Genomic DNA, 25057 nt, shown 5'->3' with positions numbered 1-25057 from the left:
TTTATAAGCTGAGTGACTGAGAAAGATAGAACAAAAAGGGCACAGGAGAGGTTGCCTAGTTTAGAGAGTGGGAGTTGTGGGAGAGACTGGACAAATTTGGGTTCTTTTCTCTGAAGTGTAGGAGGCTGATTGAGGAGTATAAAATCATATGAGTCATTGATCAGGTGGACAGTCAGAATCTTGTCCCCAGGGCAAATGCATCACCCACCAGAGATGCATTTAAGGTGAAGGAGGGTGAAGTTTAGGGAGATGTGCAGGCCTATATTTTAGTGTTAGGTGTCTGGAACAGATTACCAGAAGTAGTTGTGGAAGCAGCTATAATAATAATGTTTAAAATGCTTCTTGATAAGACATAAGAAGATGGAGGGATATCGATCAGGTGCAAGCAACTGATTTTTAGTTTGATTTGGACATCATGTTTGATACAGACACATGGGTTGAAGGTCTTCTTAACATGCTGTACTGTTTTCTATTCTCTGTTCTATATTAAAATGAAAGCTTCACGCTGCAAATCCACTTCAGGAAGAGGCGTCCCTGATCTAAATGTTTATGCATATCATTCTATGCAGACAGGTAAGATCTGTGCGTGTCAACATAAACAAGAGCTTTAAATGCATTAAAAAATTCTGACATCAAGTTGGTCAAGCTAACCTTGACTTCATAGTGTTGAAAAGGAGAATGTCTGCGGTAGTGACTGAAGAACTCTATAAAAACTAAGATGGTTCCTTGCGAAACAGGACATCATGAATGATGTTCCTGTTGTACGGCTAATGTGCCTCATCTAAGATTTAACAAGAAGAAATAATGGCCCATGGCAACTGATACATATATTCTCAGTTTACTTGTGTAGAACAAAAGAGTCAAGCATTTTTGAATTGGTATATCAGAGCTGAGTTAACGTAGTAATATTTTCAGATTCCTCATTTGGTTAGGTAACGATCCAGCATGGAAATCTAAAGATAGTAGTTCTTTGACTGCAGAATATCCCCGATAGCATACTGTAGTGTTGGTCTAGCTTATATGAATCACTGAAGACTCTCGAAAACCTCTACAGGTGTACTACAGAGAGCATTCTGCTGGTTGCATCACTATCTGGTATGGAGGTGGAAACACTCAGGACAATAAAAAAAAGTTCCTTAGGGTTGTTTACTCGGCCTGCAACATCACAGGCACCAGATGTCACTCCATCGGAGACAGTTACAAGAGGCAGTGTCTTAATAAAACAGCCTCTATCCTCAAAGACCCCCCACCACCCAGGCCATGCCCTCTTCACTCTGCTACCATCCGGAAAAAGATACAGGAGCCTAAAGATGAGCACTCAGCGGCACAAGGACAGCTTCTTCCCCGCTGCCATCAGATTCCTGAATGATCAATGAATCAAAGACACTGCCTAACTTTGACTTTTCGCGCACTATGTTTATTTATTGATGTAAAGAGTTTGATATGGATGTTTTCTCACTGATGCAGCTGTAAAACAATGAATTTCATGACTTGCTCATGATAATAATTTTGATTCTGATATGTTTGAATCATAGAACTACAGAGTTAAATGTTACCAAGTTCTGAGATTCATTCCTTGTGACATGGTTTACTTGGCTTCGATATACCTAATGGTTTAAATAGTGGTCTTAGAACCATGGAACTATAGAACATTGCGGCACAGAAACAGGCCCTTTTGGCCTTTCTTGTCAGTGCCAAACCATTTTTTTTGTCTTATCTCACTGACTCGGATCCGGTGCATAGCCCTCCATACCTCACCCATCCATGTACCTGTCCAAATTCTCCTTAATTGTTAAAATTGACCTCAGATTCACCACTTCAGCTGGCAGCTCGATCCATGCTCCCATCACTCTCTATGTGAAGTTATCACTCATGTTCCCCCTAAACTTTTCCCCTTCATCAACTTTCCTGGTAACCTCCTCATGGTGATATGATTGTGTGCACTAGTTGGCCCGCCCTCCTGCCTTAGCTCCTCCCTTAGTCCTGCCCATGTAACCCCAGGCCATAAAGGTCGAGTCCTCTCTCCTTCCCACTCATTTTCCTAGCCTGGACCTGGGCCAGCAGTCATTCGCTCAATAAAGCCTATCGTTCCCCTCAGTCTTCTGTCTGTGTAATTTTTGGGGCTACTGATAGCCCCCAACAATTTATTGAGCTAGATTTTTGGACCTCTCCAGTTATCGAGAAATTGCTGTGCCCCGAATGGCTGGAAATAGACCCCCAAGTCCCAGGTGCATCGGTACTCTTCGAGCAGCGGGTGAACTACTTTAAGAACTTCCTCGACGCCACTGCAGAGATGGTTGACTTGGACGAAAAGAAGCTCAAGATCCTTCAGGCACAAGTCAGCCATAAGGCTTATCTGACCATCCAAGGCAGCGCGACCTACACTGAGGTGATGGCTGAGCTGTGGGTGCTGTATAAGCCGAATGTGAACGTGGTTTACTTCCATTACCTGCTAGTGTTCCGGAAACAACAGCCTGGTGAAGTGTTTGCCCAGTCCCTGGTCACACTGGGAAAAGATTGTTTGGGGGATCCCATGGGCACGATATCACTGACCCAGTGTGTGGAAACACTGATCAGAGACACCTGTGTGTCGGGGTTGAGGTCGGACTACATCTGGCAGAGACTTCTCGAGGAGGACCGGCTCCTGCTCAAAAAGGCTATCGATGATCAGAACTCTGTACTCGGCCCAGAGCCATGGGGTGTCAATCGCAGGCAGAAACGGGCCATCTGCATACATTCCACCACGAGGGCCGTCGGCCTGGGACTCAGTATTGGGTGTTAGTGACCCAACCACAGCTGCAATAACGTCGTCTGTATCATCGAGATGCAACCTCTGTGGGCAGGCCAGGCATGCGAGGTGCCTCTGCCCCGCGAAAGGAGCAACGTGCTAGGACTGTGGAAAGAAGGGCCATTACCACAAGGTCTGCACGTCCTGACGGCAGTCCGTGAGCAGTGCAGCATGCAATCCTGAAGAGCTTCTGGCGCTGACTGCTTGCGCGGTGAGGGAAGTGCCATTTTACCAGCCATCGGCACCTCAGCCTACCGCTCCAGTGATGTCACTTCCAACCACTACGACTCCACTTCTGCCTTCTTCATTCAATGCTGCGTGGTCAACATGGAGGTCGCCATCTTGGGCGGGCCTCCCCACCGACGACGACGATGAAGAAGTGCCAGTTTTATCTTCAGTGACACTGAATCAAGCCATTCCTCACCCGATCTCGAACTCAATGATGCAGATTGAGGGGAATGGACATAAAACGAACTGTCTTTTTGATAGCAGCAGTACGGAAAGTTTCATATACCCCAACGTGGTCCAGAGACTCTCCTTCCCGGTCCAACCCATGACCAGGATGGTTTCAATGGCAGCAAGGGACCAACAGATGAGTATCCGGGGATATTGTGTAGTGTTGCTGACAGTGGGGGGTGGGGGGGGGGATGGGCAGGAGGGGAGTGTTATAATGACTTTGATTTGCTAATTATGCCGTGCCTCTGCACGCCAATCCTCCTAAGCCTTGACTTTCAGAGTCAGTTTAGGAGCGTGACAATGGCATTCGGATGCCCCCAACCACCGCTGACCGTCCACACCCTGCAGGATTTGGATGTCCATTCCAAACCGGAAGCCCAGCCCCCGGTACGGTCCTGTGGCCCCAGCACTCAACCCCGGCACCATCTAGCAGCCTCAACACTCAGTCCCTGGCACCATCCTGTGGTCCCACCATCTTACGAGTGCCCCCTCCATCACTGTTTGTGAACCTCATCCCGGATTGCAAACCCATCACCACCAAAAGTCGGCGCTATAGTCAAAGGATATGCAATTTATCTGGGCTGAGGTTCAGCGACTCCTAGTGGAGGGGATCACAGCCCATAGCACCAGTCTCTGGAGAGCGCAGGTCCTCGTGGTCAGAGGGACAGACAAGCCCTGGATGGGAATTGATTACAGTAAAACTATCAACCGCTTCACCCGGTTGGATGCATACCCGCTCCCCCATATAGCCAACTTAGTCAATAAGGTCACCAGGTACAGAATTTATTTGACGATTGAGCTTAAGTCGGCTTACCACCAACTTCCCCTCCATTCGAGCAATCGAATCTATACTGGATTCGAGGCCAAAGGGAAACTCTTCCATTTTCTGAGGATACTCTTCGGTGTTACTAATGGTATTTCTGCCTTTCAGAGAGTAATGGACCGGATGGTGGAGGAACACGGGCTGACGCCAACTTTCCTTTATCTCAACAACGTCACCATCAGCGACCAAATCTTGTAAAGTTCTTGCGTACATGATAGAGGAATTAGGGGATATGGGGAGAAGACAGGTAGGTGGAGTTAGGTCATAAATTAGATCAGTCATGATCGTATTGAATGGCGGAGCAGGCTCGATGGACTATTTTTGGCCTACTCCTGTTCCTACTTAAAAAAAAGTCACTCAACCTGATGTACAACAAGGAAAAATGCGTATACAACATGGAATGCCTGGCCACTCTTGGATGCATCATGACACGTGTCATTGCCCCCGACCTGACTGCATGCAACCGCTTCTGGAGCTCCCTGTCCCTGAAGGCACTAAAAAGGTGCCTGGGGCTGTTCTTGTATTATGCACAATGGGTGCCCAACTATGCCGATAAGGCCCACCCCCTAATTCGGTCAACCACCTTTCCATTATCACCGGAGGCCTAGGCTGTTTTTAATCAAATTCGAGGAGACATTGCTAAGGCCACGCTGCATGCCGTGGATAAATCCGTCCCCTTTCAGGTGGAAACCGATGCCTCCGATTTCACTCTGGCTGCCACATTAAACCAGGCAGGCAGGCTGGTAGCATTTTTTCCCACACCCTTCACGGTCCCGAACTCCAGCACTCCTCTGTTAAGAAGGAGGCGCAAGCGATCATTGAGGTGATGTGCTGCTGGCGACACTACCTAGCCGGTAAAAGATTTACCCTGTTGACTGACCAGAGGGCAGTGGGCTTCATGTTCAGTGCCAAATAATGGGGTAAAATTAAAAATTATAAGATTCTGAGGTGGAGGATTGAGTTATCCACCTACAACTATGACATCTTGTACCAGCCGGGTAAGCTCAATGATCCCCCGGACGCCCTATCCCAAGGGACGTGCGCCAACATGCATCTCGACCATCTCCAGATCCTGCACGATAGTCTGTGCCATCTTGGAGTCACGAGGTTGTATCACTTTATCAAGTCAAGGAACCTCTCGTACTCCATCAAGGATGGCCGGTCCACGACCAGATGCTGCCAGATCTGCGCCGAGTGTAAACCCCAGTTCTGTCGGCTAGAAAAGCCACACCTCATCAAGGCCATCCGCCCTTTCGAACGACTCAGCGTCGATTTCAAGGGCCCCCTCCTGACCATAAATAGGAATGCCTACTTCCTGACGGTGGTGGACGAATTTTCCAGGTTCCCCTTTGCAATTCCCTGCCTGGATATTAAGGCCCTGAGCAGTATCTTCAATCTGCTCGGGTACTCCGACTATATTCATAGTGACCTGGGGGGTACCTCGTTCATGAGTGAGGAACTGCGTCAGTACTTTTTGGCCAGAGGCATAGCCACCAGCAGTACCACTAGCTATAACCCAAGAGGCAATGGCCAGGTGGAAAAGGAGAATGGCACCCTCTGGAAGGTGGTGCTCCTGGCCCTTAGGTTCAAAGATTTGCCAGTGTCCCACTGGCAGGACGTCTTGCCCGAAGCTCTCCATGCCATCCAGTCGTTACTGTGCACCGCTACTAACACCACCCCACATGAATGCCTCTTTACTTTCCCTAGGACGTCAACAAATGGTTTATCCATTCCTCCCTGACTGACAACCCGGGGCCGGTTCTCCTTTGGAAGCACGTCAGAGGCAATAAGGCGAATCCACTGGATGAGGTGGTCCACCTCATTCATGCAAATCCTCAATCTGCATCTGTGAGGTACCCGGATGGCCACGAGGACACTGCGTTCATATGAGACCTGGCTAGGACTGGAGACCCCAAGTCTGCCTTGCCAGCTGCTGACCATGCCACGGACCCGATGGTGCTACACCCGAGCACAGACCTGGATTTCGAGTGGCCTCTCTCGCCGCTGGATGTCCAGGCTTCTACCCCTCATGCAGCTGCAGAGGACCACCCGAGCACTCCAGGATTCCACTGCCAGCACCCCTACAGTTCCTGTAGCGGATACTCCTCCGCCGGCCCCCTCTACAGAGGAGCACTGTACAGACACGCCGGTTCAACCTCTAGCTGGTGGGGGCATCTGCTTCTCCCGCCACTTTGTTTACTGATTGTTAAATACTGCTGTATTGTCGTATTGTTGCTGATATCGCCCCCGGTTTTGTTGTTACTGGTGGGTCCTTTTTTTAAAAAAAAGAGGGGTGAATGTGGTGATAGGATTGTATGCACTGGCTGGTTCGCCCTCCTGCCTTAGTTCCTCCCTTAGTCCTGCCCATATAACTCCGGGCCATAAAGGTCGAGTCCCCTCTCCTTCCTGCTCATTTTCCTAGCCTGGACCTGGGCCAACAGTCTCTAACTCAATAAAGCCCATTGGTCCCCTCAGTCTTCTGCCTGCATCATTATTGGGGCTACTGATAGCACCCAACGCTCCTCAAATAAACTTTGTGAAATTGGTTAAACACAACCTACTGGGCACAACGCCACATTGACTATGCCTAATTAATCCCTAGCTATCCAAATAATTGTATATTCAATCTCTTAGAACACCTTCCAATAATTTACCTGCTACTGACTTCAAGCTCACTGGCCTATAATTTCCACCATTACTTAACCCTTTTTAAACAGCAGAACAATGTGAGCTAACCTCCAATCCTCTGGCTCCACCCCGATGGCTAAGGACATTTGAAATATTTCTGCCAGAGCCCCTGCAATTTCTACACTGGCCTCCAAGGTTCAAGAGAATACCTTGTCAGGCCCTGGGGGTTTATCCACCCATATTTGCTTTCAGACAGCAAGCACTTCCTCCTCTTTAATCTGTTTAGGTTCAATGACCTCACTCTGTGTTTCCTGAGTGAATATTGATGGAAAAAAAAATTAAGATCTCCTCCATTTCTCTTGGCTCCATACAAAGCCGACCACCCTGAGCTTCACGGGGACCAATTTTATCCCTTACTATCCTTTTGCTCTTAGTATACTCTTGGGTTTTTCCTTCACATTGTCTGTGAAAGTAACCTCGTGTCTTCTTTTAGACTTTCTGATTCCTTTTTTGAGGTTTTTCTTGCATTTTTATACTCCTCAAGTACCTAATTTGCTCTGTGTTGCCTATACCTACTCTACATCTCTCTCATTTTCCGAACCAGATCCCCAATATCCCTCGAAAACCAAGGTTCCCTATGCCTGCTAACCTTTTAATCCCGATAGGAACATACAAAAACTCTGCACTCTCAAAATTTCACCTTTGAAGGTGAAATTACCTCCCAGGAGAAAGGTATTTCCTTATATTTTACTCACTGCTGGTTTAACTAACAAAGCCAACTTTTAGTCATCTAATTGTGATGTGGTTTTGTTCATGTGTCTATTTCTTGCTGTTAGTTTTTCTTGGGACCCATAAATCAGTATGTGGTGGAATAGTACATCATGATAGTCCCTTTTCAATTTATGGAGTTTTTGGTCTACATCACTGACAAAGGTAGCATTTATCACCCATCCCTAATTGCGGTTGAGAAGGTGCAGGTGAGACGCCTCTTGGAGCCCTTGTGGTGAATGTACCACCACCTTACTGTTGGGCAGGGAGGACTCTGATCTAGATCTATTAATAATAAGGAAAGGGGTGACATGTTCCCAAATCAAGCAGATGTCCAACTTGGTGGGGAACCTGCTGGTGGTGGTCTGCTGCCTTTCTCCTTGGGAGCTGCTGTTGGAGTAGCCTAGGCAAGAAATTGTAATGTGCCAATGATGGGGCGGAATGAATGTTCAGGATGGTGGGAATGAATGTTCAGGATGGTGGGAATGAATGTTCAGGATGGTGGGAAAGAATGTTCAGGATGGTGAGAATGAATGTTCAGGATGATAGATTGTGTGCCAATCAAGTAGGTTTTTCCTGGATGGTGATGAATTTCTTGATGTGGTTGGACCTGCACTCCTCTGGGATCGAGAACGTTTTTCACTACTCTCCTTACTTACATCTTGTGTCTGGTGGAATGACTTTGTTGTGCCAGGGTTGAGTCATTCACCTCAGGGCCTTACAAAAATTTATGGTAGACAGGCAAAGTCAATATGGTTTTGCGGAAGAGAAGTCGTATTTGACAAATTTATTAAGAATTGTTGAATGAATAAGGTGTTCTCTTTGTGAGAAGCACACATGACTTCAATTACGACTTTGCTTTAATTGATTCTAACCTTTCAGGAAGGAATAATATGTGGTGGATAAAGAGGAAACAAATAAAGCAGAATATTTAGATTTCCACAAAGCATTTTAAAAAGTACCAAATAAAAGGCTATCGTGAAAAACAAATGGAGTAGGAAGAAAAGTATTGCAGGCATAGAAGGCTGGCTATCTAATATAAAAGAGTAGAGTTATAAATGGATATTTTCTGATCGGGAAGATGCAACATAGATTTGGAATCAGGCCCTCAAAATTTTACTATTTATAAAAATTTGGACACATTAAAATGTATGTTTGTTATACTTGTTGATACAGAAATGCAGTAAGCAGGTTACAAATGGATATGTATGTAGGTTTAAGTAAATGACATTGATTTGGCAAATGGAGTATTAGATATGAAAAAGTGATCTGTATTGGTAGGAACACAAAAAGTTGCATATTATTTAAGGAGTGAGAAATTGCAAAGCTCTGAGTTGCATGATATGGAAAAAGGTTCATTTGCAATGAGCAATTAATAAAACTAACACAATGTAAATGTTATTGCTGGAGAAGCAACAGAAACAAAAGGCAGAATATATTGATATTAAAAGCAGCACTGATGAGATCGAATCTGGAGTTCTGTGTAACTGTATTGATTTCCTTGTTTAATGAAGGACGTAAAAGCAATGGAAACATTTCAGAGAAGTTTATGAGGCTAATAACTGGAATATTTGTATATACTTATGGGCAAAGACTGTGATTGTATCCACTGGAATTTAGAAGTGTGATGAGTGACTTGATTGAGACATACAAGATTCTGAGGAGTGTTAATAAAGTGGTTGATTCCACTCAGAGAGCCAAGAATTTTTGGAACTTATTTTCTCATTGGGCAGCAGAAACAGATCCTTTAAATATGTTTAAGGTCGAGTTAGATACATTCTTGATACCGAGTTGATACATTCTGGAGTAGACACAAACGTGTAGTTGACATTAGAATCTGATCGAATCACAGAAGAGTAGGCTTGCCTTTTCCTGCTCCAAGTTCACATGTTTCTCTGTTGAAATGTAGGCCAACACAGTCATAGCTGAATTGGTGACAACCAGATGTTGCCAATGAGCGATTCTGTACTGGCAATACCAGTGAATATCATGGATTCATTTAACACTGAGGCTCCTTCTTGTTGATGATGTTTATTGCCGGTTTATTTGCCATTTTTTAACCAATGTGTGAATTTGACCAGCTGTTGCTGCACGTGGGCATGGATGGCTTCATCTTATGGAGGATTCAAAATGAAATTGAACATGAGGCAATCATCAATGGGCATCCTTCCTTCTGATCCGTGACTGAAGGATCAAGGAGGATGATTGAGGTAAGGTTACTGTTGAGGAATTCCTGAGGCAATGTTTTGGAGCTGGAATGATTGATAAGCAGCAAAGGCAAACCATCCTCCCTTGTGCGATGTATGGCTCCTGTCACTAAATGTGTTTACCTTGATGTCATTAACGTTCACTTTTATCAGGCCTCCATGATACTACACACAAATATCAATGACTTTCACGCTCACTCTGAAATTCAGCTTCTTGGACTTTCACAGTCACATGTTGGAATTATGCATTACATAAATTCAACATCCTCTTCATGCACCACTAAATGAATATAACTAGAACAGAATGCATTTTTGCAGTTGACGGTTTTATTTCCTTCACCAACTGATGAAATATGTTAGCAGCAACATACTGGGAACACCAACTTGGGGCGCGCCAGCCGCCTTTCAGTCATTTGCTACTCATGACATCCTCTGAAGTGATCCAAATCCAAGAAGGCTTCACCACAAATTTACAATATTTTTAAACACTATTTTAAGTAGGTCTGGAATTCTAATCTGAAAAGAAATTTCAAATTTTCTAAAGCTGGGACTGTTGTAAAACCTGACCATTGCAATCATGGACTTTGAAACTTCCAATTCAATTTTGCATTATTTTTGGAGGAATATATAAAATATGGAATACTGAACATAAAATATTAGTATGTCCAAAAGTCTAATCAATACCTAAAGAAAGAAAGGTGACATTTTTGGGTTCAATATTTGAACAGAACTACCACAGCTGGACTGGAGAAGGTCTTCATCATCAATGTCAGGGAAGTTAATGCCACAGGCGTTAAAAGCACTCACTCAACTGAAGAGAAATGACTTAGGGTATCACATACAAATGTGACCACTCCTTCGTACTCTCCAAGTTAGTGGGTAAGTAATTCATTTTTTTCATATTCTATTGTGTACAGTTAGTAGACATTTAAATATTAGGACTTATTTTATTCAGCTTTGAAAATGTGAGTAGCCCAGAAAGACTCATCAAACAGCAATTTATTTTGTCGACTTCTAAAATGGCTTATCTGTATGGTAAACACCAGCTCAGAAAACCATTTTTTTGTAGAGAAGGGTAAAGAGTTTAAATGAAGATCTTTTCTACCACCACCACCCACCCCCCACCTACTCAATGACCCCCCTCCCCCCCAGCACCATTCCCTTTAATAGAAGTTCCCCATTGCTCATACTCACTTTACATGATCTTGTCAAAATTTCCCAGTGGTTATCCCTTTAATGATGGGTAATAAAATTTTAGAGACTTGGTCTTGTAAAGTGATGATTGCTATGTGCAGGCAACTTGTGTCATATGAACAATTAAAAAAATAAATATGGAATCCTTGTATATAGCTTCTGCTATTTTCAATTAAGAACATACACAAGGGAAAAGATGGGGCCAACAATGTTTTTATCAAGGTGCAGTGATATGGAGAAGTGGATTCGAAAGGGAAAGGTAAAGAAACTCACTTTGGTAATGCCTTTCTTACTTCAAATGGGAGCTCCTAAATGGGGGGGGGGGGGGGGGGGGGGTGTGGGGACATGAGTCTAGACAGAGAATCAGACTTAAATGTCTGAATTGATGGGCAGAATTAGTCTGATTTATGTAAGAACAGTATGACAAATACAATAAATATAAGGTAGAGGTTAGTACAGTACAATATTTTGGTATCAGTTATATCTCACACCACAGAAATTAAATAAGTTAAAGTCAGACTTATATAAATGTTTTACGTGTAGTGAGGAGAAAGGAACTTTCTTGCACTTGATTTGGTCGTGTTCTAAAGTGAGACATTTTTGGGTGGATTTAGGACAGATGACTGAAATTCCACTTCCACAACACCCAGAATTGCTTTTATTGAGAAATATAATGGGGATGAGGACAAAATAGCAAGTTGAAATTGTTAAAAATTGCATTGGCAGTGGCCAGAAATTGCCTTGCAGTTACTTTGAAGTCTGACTCCCATCTAGATAGGGCCTGCTGGAATGCAGAAATGCAGAGCTTTGTTGCCCTTTGAGAAAATTACTTACAACATGAGAAATAAATATGACATATTTCTGCAAATATAGAGACCCTATTTACAGATCTCAGGTGTAAATCTTTAGATGATACTTTCTCCAAAGAAGACTAGTTAAATAATTAATTGAAATCTATGGAGCTAGTGGCACTTTCCAGCAACCTTTCTTATTGTTCCACTCTATCTTCCTTCTTTCTTTTCCTCACACAGTTTTTTTGGGGACTTTTGGGTGGGTTTGGGTTACAACCACCATGCAGCAGAAATTTGTCTACTTACATATTTGTATTTTTAAATTTTGTATTTGATCACATGAATGGTCTAAAAATTTTAAATAAAATATTCATGAAGGTTTTCATGGGAGGCCCACTGAAGCTGAGGGGAAGAAAGGTATGTTGCATTGATCTGTATCAAAATCTTTCTGACATATAATACATTGGTTCAGGGTTGGTGTCATTGGTGGGGGGGGAATTCATGGGCCATGCCCCCCCAATGAATTATTGTACCCCCCACCCACCCAGTCTGATGCTGCCTCCATCACTCCCCACTCCATCTCCAACCCCGATCCAATGCTGCCACCCCCTCCCTGGTGCGACTCACTCACCCCCCCAACCCCGGTCTGAAGCTTAAGACAGACGTGCATAAATAGGCTGTTCAGCCCATCAAGTCTATCCTGCCATGTAATCATGAGCTGATCCAATTTCCCGCTCAGCTCCACTGCCTGGTCTTCTCCCCATTACCTTTGATGCCCTGGCTAATCAGGAACCTGGAAAATGACTGTGTTTTAATGCCAGACAGCAGAATCCTCAGGTGAATTTGCAAGCAATTAGATTGGTTCTGAAAGTGCAGACTTCCCATTACCATGATCATATTCCTCTGGCATCTGCCATGCAGAATGTTTCTTCTAATCCTGTTCATCCTGCTGGAAGGCATTGACCTAAGACAGACAATGATCAGGTATGAAAACCTTGCTGGTGAGGACTGTAGGATGGTGTAGTGGTCATGTACAGTGTGGATTATATAGTGAAAATTCCAGCCAGACTTCTAGTAGCCCTGTGGCTTTCACAGAAGTCAGGTGTTGCTGAAGTTTAAAGGAACATGGAGAGGAATCAGATGCCAGGGAAGAAAGCAATCATGCAGCCTGGCACTTTGAAGCGCTAAAGGAGCCACATCAGGTCAAGGACATATGATATTGACCGTTAGAAATTTCTTTCATGGTATACCAGAAATTGACATTCCTAAAGATGTGACTCATTGAAACTGAAGGACGTGACAGGAATCTCAAGGTGCTAAATTGTAGCAGGTGTTAGTGCCATCCAACTGCTATGGTGGCCAGCAAATTGTGCAATATGACCGAGATCACTGTGTAAGGGACAGCAGGATCACAATGGCCCCTCAGCAGAGGTCACAGATCTCTGTAACCACTGATTTAGGACTCTTTAATCTTCAGAGACATTGCTCCTTAGAAAAGCCAAGATAGAAGTGTGGGCCCACATGCACTCTGAGAATTCGGCTTTAGTGATATCACCCCTTGTTCCTTGGCATCCATGGTATGGAAGTTTTATCTAGTGAAATGATAATGTTTCACCTAAAATCTCTTTGGTGAATTGGTGCATGTTGCCTAAAGTGTCAGCCTCCAAAATGTTCTCCAATAGACTGCAGGAGTTTCTGGAAATTGTATGAATATTCCTTTGTTATTTTGTTGCATTGATAGAACACAGTGGTATAAAAGCGCAACTCTGTTGTGATGGCCAACAACTAATCTGATTTGGAATATAACCCAATTTCTGCCTTCAATTAAAGTGTTGCAAGGAATTATTTCACTCTAGGCATCCTTTACACTGCAATCGTGACATTTTAACAAGCACACTTCATGAACCAATCTAAATTCTGGCATGTAACAATTCAGACAGCAAAACAATCCAGTCTTTAAAAAAAAAACATATATATATATATATATATATATATATATGTTTTCAGGTGAATGCAAAAACAACATTCTGGCCAAAAATTTGTTTGTGGCATTCCACATGAACAAGCATTTTTTTTACATCATATAATACCTTGTAAATATTGAAATCTTTATTTATTCTGTCTATTTTGAGTAAATTCAGAGTTCCAGTTCCAGCTGGGTAAAAGTGTAAGAATATCGTTATAAAATAGTTTGTTAAAATATGAATCTCTTTCAAGTCGCTTGTTTATATCTGTTTTCAGTTGTGCAAATATATTGCCTGGTTTAGTGATGAGCAAATGTTGCAGACTAAAGCACTTACAAAACTAGCCTGCCTTATTTTACATGAACATAATATTTTCTAGATATAATAAACACACACACACACACACACACACACACACACACACACACACACACACACACACACACACACACACACACACACACACTATATGAGTGATATATGTATATGTATGTAGTTGTGTATATATTTATATATATATATATATATATACTCCTGTTAAAATGCAATACTTGATTTGTGGATAAATAGGCGCCGATCATCCTCCCCATTAGAACAAAGAATGTTGGATGTCTAAACTCACTGTCAAATGATCCCATGTGTGTGTGTGTGAAATCACATCAAAGTAAATTGGGGATAACTGCAGAGAAGTGTAAGGAGGAGCCTGTGAGTAACCTTGACAGATAAATGGGTAGAACATGTACTCCATGTGCTCTGCCCATCAATTAATGGGAATTACATTATCAAAAGAATAACTTTAAGAATTGAAAGACAGGAGAATTAGAAATTCTCCAATAGGGTGTAAATAGCATGTAAGTAGTTGATTCCTACAAATAGTGACTGTGAAGGATTTTCCTGTTGCAGAATGCAGATTCAATGATAGTCAATTAAATCAGTGCATTAGCAGCGGTGCTGAGCTGTCATTCCACACTGGATATTCTGCCAGGCACCAGTATCCAGGTAATCATTTCCTCACCATTGTGGCATTCTGATACAAATTTCTCCAAGCATTCATGAATCCTTAAGGGCCCATCTTAAACCTCCAAGACCTCTCATTACCTACAAAACTAGGAAACCGATTCTTTTTTTTTAGTAAGGAGAAAATATTAAGAAGAATAAGTAAAGGAGTGAAGATGAGAAAACAAGAAATGGAAGCAGAAGTAAAAACATAATTCTGGAGAAACTCAGCAGGTCAGGCAGTGTCCTTTATCTTTCTTTGGCTTGGCTTCGTGGGCGAAGATTTATGGAGGGGTATGTCCACGTCTGCTGTAGGCTCGTTGGTGACTGACAAGTCCGATGTGGGACAGGTAGGCATGGTTACAGCGGTTGCAAGGGAAAATTGGTTGTTTGGGGCTGGGTGTTGGGTTTTTCCTCCTTTGTCTTTTGTCAGTGAGGTGGGCTCTGCGGTCTTCTTCAAAGGAGGTTGCTGCCCGCCGAACTGTGAGGCGCCAAGATGCACGGTTGGAGGCGATATCAGTCCACTGGCAGTGGTCAATGTGGCAGGCACCAAGAGATTTCTTTAAGCAGTCCTTGTACCTCTTCTTTGGTGCACCTCTGTCTCAGTGGCCAGTGGAGAGCTCGCTATATAACACAATCTTGGGAAGGCGATGGCCCTCATGGCCCTCCATTCTGGAGACGTGACCCACCCAGCACAGTTGGGTCTTCAGCAGCATGGATTCGATGCTTGCAGACTCTGCCAGCTCGAGTACTTTGATGTTGGTGATGAAGTCATTCCAATGAATGTTGAGGATGGAGCGGAGACAGCGCTGGTGGAAGTGTTCTAGGAGCCGTAGGTAATGCTGGTAGAGGACCCATGATTCGGAGCCAAACAGGAGTGTGGGCATGACAACGGCTCTGTACACGCTGATCTTTGTGTGTTTCTTCAGGTAGTTGTTTTTCCAGATTGTGTAGTCTTCCAAAGGCGCTATTTGCCTTGGTGAGTCTGTTGTCTATCTCTTTGTTGATCCTTGCATCAGATGAAATGGTGCAGCCGAGGTAGGTAAACTGGTTGACCGTTTTGAGTTCTATGTGCCCGATGGAGATGTGGGGGGGGGGGGGGGTGCTGGTAGTCATGGTGGGAGCTGGGTGATAGAGGACCTCAGTTTTCTTCAGGCTGACTTCCAGATCAAACATTTTGGCAGTTTCCGCAAAACAGGACATCATGCACTGGAGAGCTGGCTCTAAATGGGCAACTAAAGTAGCATCGTCTGCAAAGGGAAAAATCCATAACCAATATTTTGGGCTTGAGCCCTTCATTAAGGTATGGAAAAATGTTGGCAGGTGTCCAAACAAAAGAGTAGAGGGATGTGTGGTTTCAAAGGAAGGAGGTGATATGTGAAGATGGAAGGGAGGGGACAGTAGCAAGCAAGGGGAGGAGGGATGGCTAAGTGAATAAAGAGGTAAAGGAGTGAAGAGAACTGGAAAGAGGAAAGGAATGGGGGAGGGGGAAGTGGAGAACAGTTAGCAGAAACTGATTAAAGGTAACCACTACTTAACTGTGCTGCCCCAGACATAGAACAGATTCACAGGTGAAGATTTGCTTCACTTGAGATCCTGAATGGTGGTGAGGAAGGAGGTAGAAGTGCAAGAGTAGCTCTTCTTGAGGGCACTGAGTTAGGTAGCAGGAGAGCGATTAGTGGGAAGGGATGGGTGGATGAAGAAGCTGCAGAGAGAACGATTCTGATGGAAAGCAAGAAGGGGAAAGATGTGTCTGGTTATGGGGTCATGTTGTAGATAGCCAAAATTGCATGGAATGAATGATATCTTGTGACCACAAGAAACGCTACACTTGCATTTATACCTCCTCCCTCACTGCCATTCAGGCCCCAAACATTTCTTCCACATGAAGCAATACTTACCCTCTGAATCAGTAGGGATCATTTACTGCATCTGGTTACTGTAGCCTCTTTTACATTGGGAAGATGGGACATAGTTTGGAGGATCACTTAACTGAGCTCTTTTGCCACTGCAACACCAAGAACCTTTCAGTGGCCAACCATTTCAATTCTGCATCCCATTGCCACACAAGTCTGTCCATGGCCTCATGTACTGCCAGTTTCAGGCCACTCTTAAATTGGAGTTTATCCAAACTGTAGCTGTCCCCAGTTTACTTAGATGTAATTTCAATTTAAATGCCTTCTTAGCAGTGTCCAACCAGATGACATCAATATCAACCTCCCCAATTTCCATCAACTGCCCCCTTCCGAGTATCATCTCCCTTTATCCTAATCCCTCTGTCTCCCTTCCTCCAGCTACCCAGTCCCTTCCCTTCTCTCTTCTATCAGACAACTATCTTTCTCATTCTTCCATCCCCTCCTCCAATCACCTCACAGCTCCTTTCTCTTCTTTCCTTACCACCTGTATCAACCTATCACTGACTAGCCTTTTCTCCTCTCTTTTCTCCTCCCCTCCCCTCATGGGTCCGCTTAATATTCAGCTCTCCTGAAGAAGGGCTCAGGGCCAAAACGTCGACAGCCTTTTGCTTTCCATAGATCCAGCATGGCCTACTGAGTTCCTCGAGCACTTTTGTGCACTGCTCCAGATCTTGGCGAAGTCGGCACAATTCTTCTTTACCTCTTGACTCCTTTTATCATGGAAGTGGGAATCACTGAAGGTTGTTACTCTGTGAGTTGTATTTATGATTCTCATAAAGATTAATTTCATTTACAAAATAAATTCATGAAGTACTTAAATCTTAGCACAATATGCTAATTAGTAATGGGTGATTATTTAAAGACAGCATTCTGTCCACTTATCAATATAGTCTATTGCTGTCCACAATCTACATGGTAATTTCAGTATGTTCAAAATATCTGAGTTGACACCAGAAATAATAAAATACCGCCGAGCAGGAAATTTAGACTTGATGTGAAGTGAGAAAGAAGATGCATTCAAGAGGGTGGAAGTGGAATTTAATCCCTCTCTTCTTTCTCCAGCTAGAATAAAAATATTTTTGGAGGAAATAAACATCTCAAAGATTTATGGAAAAGAAATTTGATGACAAATATTAAAAACTATTCAACCAAAATCTCAAATTATTTCTAATACTAAAAGTAATGATTCCTCAATTCCATATATTAACAGTTGGAAAGAAATGCCAGATAGAACTGTTTATTTCTAATGACTGCAGAAAGCAAATCCAGCTAATTATCATTTTACAGACATGACAGTTACATAAAAGGTGTTATGAACATCATATTTCTTTGACTGTTTAAAAGTATATTTACTTTTCAATTGCAGCATAACTAATCTGATTCTCATTTATACGTTTATTGTACAAGTTAGCACCTGTTCTGCAAGAACTACATTTTTGATGACATAAGGGGAATTGATATCTGTTTTTTTTTCCTTTCTTGTTCTTGTAGAACATTTCTAACTACTTAGCCAAGCATCATTACTGAAGTAGATAAATCAGCATAAAAGTAAAAAAAATATCCTATGCATAAATAAGGTTACCCATGAAATATTTCTGAAATTGTGGCGGCGGAGTCAATTGTATTATTTAAGAAAAGGTTGGACAGGTATATGGATGAGAAGAAGATGGAGGGTTATGGGCATTGTGCAGGGAGGTGGGACTAGAAAGGGGTGTTTGGTTCGGTGCGGACTAGAAGGGCCTAATGGCCTGTTTCCGTGCTGTAATTGTTATGTTATGTTATGTTAAATTTGCTCTTAATTACACAAAAGTTATTAAATTGTACTTTATGTTCACAAGATCACAAAATAAAGGAACGGAAGTGGGCCATTCAGCCCATTGAATCTACTCTGCAATTCCACCCTGGGCTAAACGTTTCTCACATCTAGTTCCAAATTGTGGCCTTTTCCTCATATCCCTTGATGCCCTGACTAATTAAATACTTATCAATCTCCTCCTTAAACTCCCCCAATGATCGGGCCTCCACAGCTGTATGTGGCAACAAATTCCACAAATCTACGACCTTCTGGCTAAAGAAATTTCTCCTCATGTCTGTTTTAAATGGATACCCTCTAATTCTAAGTCTGTGCCCTCTTGTCCTGGAATCACCCATCAAGGGAAACATCTTATTCACATCTACTCTGTCAAATCCTTTCTGCATTCTTCTAAACTCCAATGAATACAGTCTAAGAGCTGCTAAACTTTCCTCATATGTTAGCCCTTGCATTCTGGGATTTATCCCAGTAAATCTTCTCTGTTCTCTCTCCAATATCATTACATCCCTTCTAAGGGGCCCAAAGCTACACACAATACTCCAAATGAGATCTCACCAGTGTTCAATAGGATTACCAATATTTAAAATGCATGAACGTTTAGTGCAAATAATCAGGACAATACTTTGGATGATCCAACGCCAGCGACCTGGGATCGAATCTGGCACTGTCTGTGAGGAGTTTTTCAGTTATCCCCATACCCGCCTTGGTTCCTCTACATGCTCCCGTTTCCTCCCACATTCAAAAGACATGCAGGGTGAGTAAGCTAGTTGATTATATGGGTGTACTTGAGTGGCGGGATCTTGTGAGCCAGAAGTGCCTGTTTCTATGCTGTATCTCTAAGTTAAATTAAAAGTAATTGAAGTAAAAAAAATAGAACATCAATATAGCTTCCAGTTTCAGAATAAATTGTGTTTATTGATTTAGTGAAAGAATGTGTTATAAGCCATCGAGAGGATTCATTATAAAGAGTATTTTTTTATTGTGACCTTGTATTATGTGACAATAGTTCCTTGTAGATTGGTGGTGTGTCACATATTTCAAGACCATTCTTCAACTAAATGGCCACCTGGTGGAGGGTGTGCATCTGGATCTCTTTGCACTTCTCTTCCTCTTCCTCTCCATCTTCAATTGAGCTTGATCCATTGGCTATTGATTGTAATACTTGGAACACATTAGAAGTCACTATAAACCTGGATTCCTTGTTAGGCTGCTGCAACCCAAAATCTGATCCATTAAGGGAACTAAACTACTGTTTCAGATATCCTGATTTATCAAGACATTGGTAAATATTTTACATGTGACGTGTGAAGAGGGTGGTAGCTAATTTTAAGGCAGATATATAGAACAGCAGGGGTTTCAGGTGAGATAAGTGAATAATTTTTTCAAGTGTTTTCAATCAGTTCATGAGCCTGAGATGGAAATTGAATTACGAAAGTGTGGAGAGATAATTTTGTTAACTTCTATTGATTTAGCGCAGTGGTTCCCAACCCTTTTCTTTCCACTCACATAGCACTTTAAGTAATCCCAATGCTATTGGTGCTCTGTGATTAGTAAGGGATTGCTGAAGGTGATCTGTGAGTGGGAAGGGAAGGCTGAGAATCACTACTCTAGACCCAATTGTTACTGAAATATTTTGCTCAAGACAAATTGTCATTGTCCCATTTCCTTTGGAGTCATGAATCCATGCATATAACAAGTCAATTAGGTACAACTAAAACATTGGTTTTCAACCTTTTTATTTCTACCCACATACCACCTTAAGCAATCCCTAACTAATCACAAAACACCTATGGCATAGGGAATACTTAAAGTGGTATGTGAGTGGAAAGAAAAAGGATTGGAACCACTGATTTAGCAGTTAGCGCAACGCTGTAACAGTGCCAATGCTTGGAACTGGGGTTTGAATCCCATGCTGTCTGTAATGAATTTGTACATTCTCCCTGTGGCTGTGTGGGTTTTCCTTAGGGGCTCCAGCTTTCTCCCACCACTCAAAATGTACCGGAGGTTGTAGGTTAATTGGGTGGCATGGACCCATGGGCTAAAATGGACTGTTACCCTGCTGTATGCCTAAAATTTAAGAGAATTTAAATTTAAGAAAACCACATCAATTTGTAGGCATTTTTCCATTAGCACTGGATATGGTAGCTGTTTTCAGTTAACTGTATTAAAATATACCCCGATTGTTTCATATGTTTCTCAAAGTTTATGGCAATTAATTATCAACTAGCTGTGTCAAATTTATGTCCAGCATTGCTTAAAAGTTGTTGTTAATTGATGACAAATATGCAGTTGATAATTACTACCTCACTAGTTCCATTAGAATTTATGTCTCCCCTGCTTTGCAAACTACCTAATTAATTTGCACATTAATAATTAATCATCAACGACAATAAAATTCTACAAAACTTAAGAGCAGGAAAAATATGCCTCTATTTTATCAAGTTATCACCTAACCCAAACCTATATAATATTTTGTGATATACCAAAATGAAGATAAATAATGGTTGATTTTTGGGAGGAAACCCTCTTGCCGATCATAATTAATCCAGAAGATTGCTCAGATTCACACAATTCTTTGCAACACTTAATTTTATGACAGTTACCCTTAGCTCTAGCCAACCCACCCATGAAGGAATTTAGTCATTCTCCATCTTCTTGCACATCTAAATAGGTCAACTATTCTCTAGCTCTGCCTCCTGACCTTGAACTTGGACCCATCCTCAAACAACTTAAATTCCACCGTGCTCTGTGGTTGGTGAGGGATTACTTAAGGTGGTATGTGAGAGGAAAGAAATAGGTTGAGAACCTCTGCCCTAGCCCTCCCTCACCCAACTTTATCCATCAATCTGTGTGATCCCTAACTGGAAATCATGGCTGAGCTGCAAGGTCCAATCATTAATGAAGGCCAAGATGAAAGCATTCAAATCAAGCAATTCCATCCAATACATGAAATCTACATAGGACCTCCATAAGGCCAGCAGAGATTGCAAGAGGCAGTACCAATTGAAAACAGTCTCAGACAAACTTTACAGACACCAGGGACTTGTGGCATAGCATACATGCCATCACAGACTGTAAAGTGAAACCAAGCAGAGTAGCAGAACCCTCACTGATGACCTCAATGCGTTCTATGCTTGCTTTGAATAGAAGGCCATTGAGCAAGCGGTATCCAGCACTTTGACTCAGGTGCAACTCACCATGGTAACCATCATCATTTTCCAATCAGCCTTATCGGCCGGAATTATCGGCCGGTGAGCCTTACATCAGTAGTGGGCAAAATGATGGAATCCATTATTAAGGATGTAATAGCGGAGCATATGACTAGCAGAGAAGGGATCGGACGGAGTCAACATGGATTTACAAAAGGTCAATCGTGCTTGACAAATCTATTGGAATTCTTTGGAATGGTGACAGGTAAAATAGATGGGGGAGAGCCAGTGGATGTGGTGTTCCTGGACTTCCCAAAAGGCCTTCGATAAGGTCCCGCATAAACGACTGGCTTCCAAAATCAAGGCTCATGGGATTGGGGGCAAAGTATTGATGTGGATTGAGAACTGGCTGGCAGGTAGAAGACAGAGAGTTGGGATAAATGGCTCATTTTCTGAGTGGCAGGCGGTGACCAGTGGGGTACCACAGGGATCTGTACTAGGACCCCAGCGGTTCACAATTTACATTAATGATCTGGATGAGGGGATTGGATGTAATATCTCCAAATTTGCAGATGACAATAAGCTAGGAGGGGTTGTGTGCACGGAAGAGGGGGTCAGGAAGCTCCATTGTGATTTGGATAAATTGAGGTACTGGGCAGATACATGGCAAATGCACTACAATGTGGATCAATGTGAGGTTATCCACTTTGGTAATACAAACCGGAGGGCAGATTACTATTTGAATGGCAATAGATTAAGAGATGGGGAAGTGCAGAGAGACCTAGGGGTACTTGTACATCAGTCTCTGAAGGCGAGCATGCAGGTACAGCAGGCGGTTAAAAAGGCAAATGGTATGTTGGCCTTCATATCAAGAGGGTTTGAGTATAGGAACAAGGATACCTTACTGCAGCTGTACAGGCCCTTGGTGAGACTCCACCTGGAGTATTGTGCGCAGTTTTGGTCACCTTATCTAAGGAAGGATGTTCTTGCAATGGAGGGAGTGCAGAGGCGATTCACCAGGCTGATACCTGGAATGGCAGGAATGACTTATGAGGAAAGATTGCGCAAATTGGGATTGTACTCGCTGGTGTTTAGAAGATTGAGAGGGGATCTCGTAGAGACATATAAAATTCTGGCAGGACTGGACAGAATGGATGCAGATGGGATGTTTCCAATGATGGGAAAATCCAGAACCCGGGGCCATGGTTTGAGGATAATAGCAAACCATTTAGGACCAAGATGAAGAGGAATTTCTTTACCCAGAGGGTGGTGAATCTGTGGAATTCATTGCCACAGAGGGCAGTAGAGGCAGGTTCATTAAATATATTTAAAATGGAATTAGATATATTTCTTCAGTATAAAGGTATTAAAGGTTACGGAGAGAAGGCGGGGACGGGGTACTGAACTTTAAGATCAGCCATGATCTCGTTGAATGGGGGAGCAGGCTCAAAGGGTTGAATGACCTACTCCTGCTCCTATCTTCTATGTTTCTATGTTTCTATGTTTCTAGAGAATGAATCCATGGAAGGTGACTGGCCCAAATGGAACCCCTGGACATGTTCTTTTACCCTGCGTAGACCAGCTGGTGGGAGTATTCAGTGACACCTTTAACCTATCTCTCTGCTACAGGCAGAAGTACACAGCTGCTTCAAGAAGACTACCATTATCCCACTACAGAAGGACATAATGATTGGCCTAAGTGACTTCCTCCTGATAGCCCTGATGTCTGTCATCAAACAAAAGAGCTTCAAGAGGCTATTCATGGCTCACATTAACCCAACTCTCCCAGTCAGCTTTGCTCCTCTCCCAATTGCCTAATGCTGCAACAGATCCATGGCAGACCTCCAAACAGTCCTGGAACAATGATATCAAGCTGTTATATGTTGAATATAGCTCCACCTTCAACAATAATATAAAGTAAACTCATGTTTGGCAGATTGGAGACAGTACCTTCTCCAATCATCCGCAGCACTGGAGTCCCACAGGGCAGCATACACTGTGCTCTCTGCACACCCATGACTATGGCCAAATACCACTCCATCTCCAACTATAAATTCATGGATGACACCACCATTGTTGTTCAGATCTCAAAAAATGACAAGTTGGAACATAGAAGGGAAATGGAGGGACAAGTGTCTTGGTGTCAGGCAGCAACCTCCCTCACCAAGATTAAGGAAATGGTCATTGGCTTCCAGAAGAGGTGAGGCCTGTCCACATTAATAGTTCTGAGGACAGCTTTACGCTCCTCGGATTCGATGCACCCAGCTATCTGTCGTGGTCCAGCCATGTTGATGAGATGAACAAGAAAATGCACCAATGCCTTCAGAAGCCTGAGGACAGTTGGCATATTATCTGCGTCCTTTTGTCAGGAAGAGTATGAGATCATGTGCCACTCGAGATTCAAGGACAGTTTCTTTCCTGTTCTTGCCAGACTCCTGAATGAAACTCACACAAGTAAAATAATGATACCTTTGCTTCATATTAAGAGATCTCTGTGTATTTTGTTCTTTGTTTTACGTGTTGGTCTGTGTCTGGGTTGACTAGCTGAACTGATCACAATCACCTTGGTCCATGTGACATGGAACTTGAACTTGAAAGTGAACAAAACAAATATTGTGTTATAAACCACAATCATTTCATCCCTTTGCTTTTCCTGAATTAAGATTGTCAGATGCTTAAGATACTGTATATTTTTTGTCAGTCCTCTGATGTCCTTCTGAAGTTTTCATACTTGAAGTGTGAAACAAAAACAGAACCTGACACAAAGTTTGAACTGAGATCAGCTCGAAGTATTTACCCAAGATAAAATAGTGTTATGTTGTCCTCATATCAATTGTCCTGTGTGTAAATGACCTGGAAAATGAGATGAAAGAATGAATACTGTAGTGAACTGTGAGTGGGAGGATGTGGTATTCTGCAGGAGATCAGAAAGCAGTCCCATGTATCTGTCAGAGTTTTGCTTCATGCAGTCAATTCATTACCTTTACAATTTCTGGACTGTTTGATCGATCAGCATCAGTGGGTGTGATGGTGATCTGTATGATATAATCACAGCTTCATACTTTCCAAACATTCCAATTGAATGATTTTGGAGATCGAAGAGCACAAGAGAGTCCAGAAAATCAAAGGAGCATCTTAGCTCAAAGATTCCTCCACACATATCCTTCAGCAGTCTGTGGCCAAACACCCTCTGGGGCTAAACCAGTACCTAACTGTCATTCCGTAATTGACTTTTAGAAGGTGGTACAGGTGCTTATCCTTTTATCTGAAATCCTTGGGACCGAAAATTTCTCGGTATTTGGATTATTCCAGATTATGGAATTAAAATTGTGGCAGATTCTCACAAAACATAAGCCCTTTTTTATGGAATGATGCCAGATTGAAGCCGGCTCAATGAGCAATAGCTGTTTTCATTACCCATAATCTCCCCACACAGTTGGAACCGCTCTGGGAAACGCAGTGCAGTTCCAGCTGCGTGAGGGTTTATGGGTAACAAAAAAGGAGATTGATCCAGCATTAAAACAAACAGAGGCTTACCCTGCCAGGCTCCGCTGCTCCCTTGTC

At 42.8% G+C, this 25057-nt stretch overlaps 1 long non-coding RNA gene across 4 annotated transcripts in view; it reads left to right on the top strand.

Annotated features, from left to right (window-relative positions):
- Positions 1-496: 496 nt before the first annotated feature.
- The window catches only part of LOC138748901 (uncharacterized), a 47613-nt gene continuing 23052 nt past the window's right edge, over positions 497-25057 (top strand). Inside the window, exons 1-4 of one of the 4 annotated variants that reach the window (XR_011348329.1) lie at positions 3505-4314; positions 9545-9673; positions 10399-10549; positions 23004-23940. This is a non-coding gene — a long non-coding RNA (uncharacterized lncRNA). Of the gene's footprint in view, positions 574-3504; positions 4315-5923; positions 6233-9544; positions 9674-10398; positions 10550-23003; positions 23941-25057 lie in introns of those variants that run through there. The other 3 variants (XR_011348337.1, XR_011348317.1, XR_011348327.1) reach the window with 3 other exon arrangements.

Source organism: Narcine bancroftii, chromosome 1 (assembly GCF_036971445.1).
Source record: "Narcine bancroftii isolate sNarBan1 chromosome 1, sNarBan1.hap1, whole genome shotgun sequence".
In the NCBI taxonomy this organism is placed as follows: Eukaryota; Metazoa; Chordata; class Chondrichthyes; order Torpediniformes; family Narcinidae; genus Narcine; species Narcine bancroftii.
This window is presented reverse-complemented; position numbering and strand designations above follow the sequence as displayed.